A 5,500-nucleotide genomic window follows, 5' to 3' on the forward strand; every position below is an offset into this window, starting at 1 on the left:
TATATATATATATATATATATATATATATATATATATATATATTCTTTTATCTTGTGTCATTTGACTACGGCCATGCCGGAGCACCGCTTCATATATAATGTGTGTGAGAATCTCTCCATGTATCTCTATCAAGCTAACTATATATCTACCCATCTCTCTCTCTCTCTATCCCACTCTCTCTGTCTCTCTCTCAGAAATGTGTATGAGACCTCTTCCCCCATTTATGGTTTTCTATAAATTAAGGCTCTAGCATTTGTATGTACAACATGTCATCTTTATTGTAGTGACTGTTCAGAAATAATATCCCCGTAGACGGGTGCTTGACCTGGCAGAAATAGCAGCCAGATCATTCACAAATCACATTCTTCAATCCTGCATAATTACAACCTAATTTAGAAAAATAGCCCTGGCACGGTTGGAACGTCTTTGATCAGATGCTACTCAAAAATATCACCACATTAGATTGGTAATAAAAATAGGTACCAGTCATTAGCTGAGTTCGTATTTGTCTGTTTTTATCGTAAAACCAGGGAAAGGGGTCCCAACACCAAGAGAACCCCTTTATTATTTTTTTCTTTTTAGAGTCTCCAAAACTGTGGACAGTCTTCAGGACAGATATAAAGCTGGAGATGAGTGGTGCGGGTTTAAACTGGCCAAGGAACGAAGTCTACCACGCGGTACAAGAAACAAACACCACCAGGTATTCAGTCCGACGCTCTAACAATTGTTCTACCACCACCACCCCGCTCTTGCCTGGTCATTTAATTTATCCACCACAAAAGCGACGAAGGACAAAGTTTACTTCGACGAAGTTTGAATTGGAGAGTAGAAAATCGGACCAAATACCACGAGGTAGTTTGTCCAACGTTTTAACCACTCAGTACCATATATGGAATAGGGATTTGGAACCGTTGATTAACCCCTAGTTGGTTGCTCGACATGCGAGAAACAGCAATAAATTCGATCTGAAATAACGCCCTTCCGATTTAGAAAAAGGACATTGTATAATGTGCCTGCTGGATGCACTGGGTCTGGGGAAAGAACAGGAGAGTCAGAGGATTCCTGCCATACTATTAAATGTGACGTTGTGGTTTTCATGCTGAGGTGCTCTGGGCTATTTGGACATTCCGGGTCATTTTTAGCACGTGCGCCCCCCCCCCCCCGCACACTTGCTCATACACTTCCACGCACACATGCTTCCTCTCAGATACATGCGCTTACTCTTTTGCACACACTCTCATACACACGCACACATACACAGTTTCCAAACATACAAACCCGTCCTCTCATATACTCATGCAATTCCCAAACACACAAACACACACACACACACTCACACGTGTGGTAAGTTGTTCTTCTTCCCTGTAACTGAGTGAGTTTCCACGACCTGCCAGAATGGTGATGCTGCTCACCAATGACGCTAACATCAATTATAACAAGAGAAGACATATGCTATTCAAACTCCTGCAGTCTGGCTAAATATATACTTCAGCTTTCTGAAGCTAATTTTGAACGTCATTAAACGAGGATTTCTTTGTTATTTTTCTTCTTATTTCTAATAGAAATTAATTAATTTTTCTGATTTTTGTCTATAATTTCGGCGCCGCCGAATCTAGTGTTTTAATACAAATATGAATATAATTATATTTGAAGTATCTCTTACAGAAAATCTAATGAATGGATTGAAAGGAAATCTCGTCCTCCTCCTACCTGGACTCTGTAACTTCAATACAAGATTTAATTGAATTACCTGCATTTAACTATAGAAACAGAAAGAATTCGATTAAATATCAGAGTTTCTCCTCTACTTTTATCTCTCCCCCCACTCTCTCTCTTTCTTTCTCTCACTCTCACTCATCACCAAACTCAACTATTATTCTTTGTTGTCTACCTGCACTGGATTAGATCAGAATTCTATTCAGTTACTACTACTACTACTACTACTCTTATTATCATCACCATTATTATTATTATTATTATTATTATTATTACTACTACTACTGTTATTGTTATTATAAAGTCGGCGAACTGACAAATGTTAGCGTGCCGGACGAAATGCTTAGCGGCATTTCGCCCGTTGCTACGTTCTGAGTTCACATTCCGCCGAGGTCAACTTTGCCTTTCATCTTTTTGGGGTCGATACAATAACCATCAGTTAAACCCCTGGCTCGGTGTAATCAACTTACCCCTCCCCTAAAATTGCCGGGATTGTGCCAACATTTAAAACCATTATTCTTGTTGTTGTGATTATTATTTTGTATTTAGCATTGAAAAAGTTTTTATCTTTTTTAACAAATAAAACAAAACCTGTCAGAATGCCAATATCAAAATATTTCCCCTTCACCAACTTCAGAATAATTATGTTTTTCACGCACAAACAAGTTATTTGTGAAGCTGAACACTACACTCACACTTACAAGTGTGTGTGCGTGTGCGTGTGTGTGTGTGAGTATGTCTGTCTGTCTGTGTGTGTGCGTGCGTGCGTGATGTCTGTATCCTATTATTGCTTTCAGTCAGTGAACTGCGGCCATGCTGTAGCTCTGACTACCCGTCTGTCCACATTTGAAAGTTTCGTATATGCGGTGCATCTTTTATCGATTTCTAATTTGTTGAACCGCTATATGCGGAATATAAAACACAGCACGAGGTTTTGCAAGTGATGGAACTGTTAACACATTGACGAACGTTCGCGCGCGTGTGTGCATGTATATATATATATAATGCAAGCACCAATTTGATTATATTATGCATATGCATGTCTGTAATTTATGTATATGTAAATCTTCATACGACTAATATTTACAGATATACTTTTTTCATGTATACATAGAATTATGAATATTTATCGATGTATTCTCTCACACACGCGCACATACACACATACACGCATGCATATATATATGTGTGTATGTATGCACGTGTGTTTATCAAGAAATATATTTGTGAGCGTTAGTATGATTCTATGCATATTTATATACACAGTCACGCACGCACTCAAAATCACAACCGTATATACACGCGTTTGTTATGTATACACACATGCGTGAATTTATCCATTTTATTCTCTCTGAAATCTAGAGACGATGCACACAGGATTGAACAAGACATGAAGTAAATAAGGTTAGCTTCTCCTGCTGCAAAATCAATAGTTTTGTCCGAAAAACTGCCAATACATACCCATAGAAATGTACGTGTGGAGGTGAAGTGATTTGTGCGAGAATCTATAAATAAATATCTGTCTATCTATTTGATCGACCTCAATATGATTCGATTATTTACGACTGTTTATGAGAAAGATTCCCTATAAAATGCTTTCACTCAGCTGTCACTCGGTTTCGGGTACACGTGTTCCTCAGATGGAGAATGGAGTGCATGTGCACGCAGAAATGTGTTTTCTATGTTTATACAGTGTGTCGATTTGTGTCTTGAATATGATACACCTGTCTTAACCACCAGGATATATATATATATATATATATATATATAACAATGCAGAGTTGTTGGTTAGTTTCAGGTCAACTGAATAGATTTATGTTGAAAGGCTTTCTTATCGTGACCATCCCTTTTGTTTTCTTTTCAGGAAAACTGCTTTTGTTTTTACAAGAGTAGGACTTAATTTGATGAAGATTTGGCTGCTCCTTTCAGCATGTCTAGCACTTACATAGGAGCATGCACACTGTCACAGAGGAGCAGTGGTGGTGGTGGTGGTAGATGTCAGGGAAACAGGGTTATTTGGTGCCGTTCATTTCCAGGGGGTCAGTTCCGATCACTGTTTTCTGTAACCAAAAGCTATTCGAGCAGTAAACCTCTCGCCTTTGTTCTTGTCTTTGTCACAGTCTGTTGAGGGCTTCATTGTCCAATGCGTCCTGTCCCGTTTTAAGAGTGCTAAATATCATCTCAGGGCAATATTGCCGCTATTTCTAACATATAAAGGGACCGTGTAGAGGAGGCTACCTTATTATCTCTGTGTAGAGTACAATATGGCCTTCAATAAGAAATGAGCAGATACTTAGAGTTAGCCGGAGAGATTGTTGAAGATTAACTCTGCTGCAGAGACTCACAACAGAGATATTTAAAATTATCTGTGACTGTTGATCGAGATTATTCAATGTCATGCAAAATTCATGGGACTGTGCTGCATTTATGACTGATATATATACTCTCGCTGACTCTATCTGAATATAATAGGTACTATGAGACGGTAACAGTCAGCACTATACGAGTCAGTTTTAGTCAAAGACAATAGTTATACGAGAATTGTAGCTTAGTCACCGTCAAATCAGAACCCCCTTAATAAAAACAGGACATATTAAATAAAATGGTTCTATATATTCCAGAGCAAACGAATCACGCTTGCAATGTTTGGTCATAGGTCTGTTCGATCAAGGTTTTCCGTTGCTAAATAACAAGTGCAACAACACCCAACAATAGCCGTGGGAAATGGTTTAACATCACACATTCCTTATTTCCAAATGGTGCTGCTAAACTGTCATCTAGGTTAGTCCTTGGTAACTTTTAGATGAATTCCGTTCTGCTGCATGAATTCTGGTCACAACTGAAATCTGGAAGTAACTGCCTCGTTTGTTTCTACCGGAGGATCCGGAAAAGCGGAGTCATCATCAGCTCTGGCCTTCCTCCCCCTCCTCTTATTAACTCCTTAAACGAATCACTTTCTAACAGTCAAGGCCCATGGCTTAGTAATTAGGAAGTTGCATTTATGATTGTGGTTTCGATTCCAGGACGATCGCTGTGTTGTGTCCTCGAGCAAAAACACCTAATTTTCATGTTGTTTCAGTTCACTCAGCTGTTAATACAACGGATCAGAATCCCGTTCGAAGGGTAGCTTGTGATATCGGTCGCTTATACGCACTGGAAATCGGCCCCTATCAGGGGTTAATGTTGCTAATTCCAACTGTGACTGCATCGTAGAGAAATGAAGAATTCCAATGTTATAGCTCAGGATTAAAGCCATTCCAGTTGAATCACGCTAATAATTTCCTTGGAGACGCAATGAAAGCCCACACGGCTCTTAGAACTTTCTCCTAAAATCTGTACCGAACTTAAGATATCAGAATAAATTTAAACTATTCTAATCACTTTTGTATTTATCACTCTAGAATCAACTTAAATTCCAGGCGAAACATATTAGTAACCTGGTTTTTATTCTTGTTTGGAAGCAGTTCCATTACCTTGTTGATGGTCTTTAGAATAATCAAGGAAAAACTAATCAGTCTCACTTGCCACATCAACCTACCCTCTTCTGATTAGTGGCAGACGCCAAGATGGCTGTATCGTATTCTCCTGCTATTTCGCGCATATTTCTCCTTCTCACGTTTCATATCTCTTTCTCCCCAACCTCTCTCTCACACAGACAACAATCACATTTAGCTTCTTCACTGTCACTTCTCTCTGCCAATTGTACTTTATTTATTCATATGTTAGCATAGCTTTCAATCTATTATATACATTACAATACTGGACGAAGCTCTCTGCTATATA

The 5,500-nt window shown here is 38.7% G+C and overlaps 1 protein-coding gene across 1 annotated transcript in view; it reads left to right on the plus strand.

Annotated features, from left to right (window-relative positions):
• LOC106879088 (voltage-dependent calcium channel type A subunit alpha-1) overlaps positions 1-5,500 on the plus strand; it is a 464,783-nt gene that overhangs the window by 49,016 nt on the left and 410,267 nt on the right. The window lies entirely within an intron of this gene.

Source organism: Octopus bimaculoides, chromosome 21 (genome assembly GCF_001194135.2).
Source record: "Octopus bimaculoides isolate UCB-OBI-ISO-001 chromosome 21, ASM119413v2, whole genome shotgun sequence".
Classification (NCBI taxonomy): Eukaryota; Metazoa; Mollusca; class Cephalopoda; order Octopoda; family Octopodidae; genus Octopus; species Octopus bimaculoides.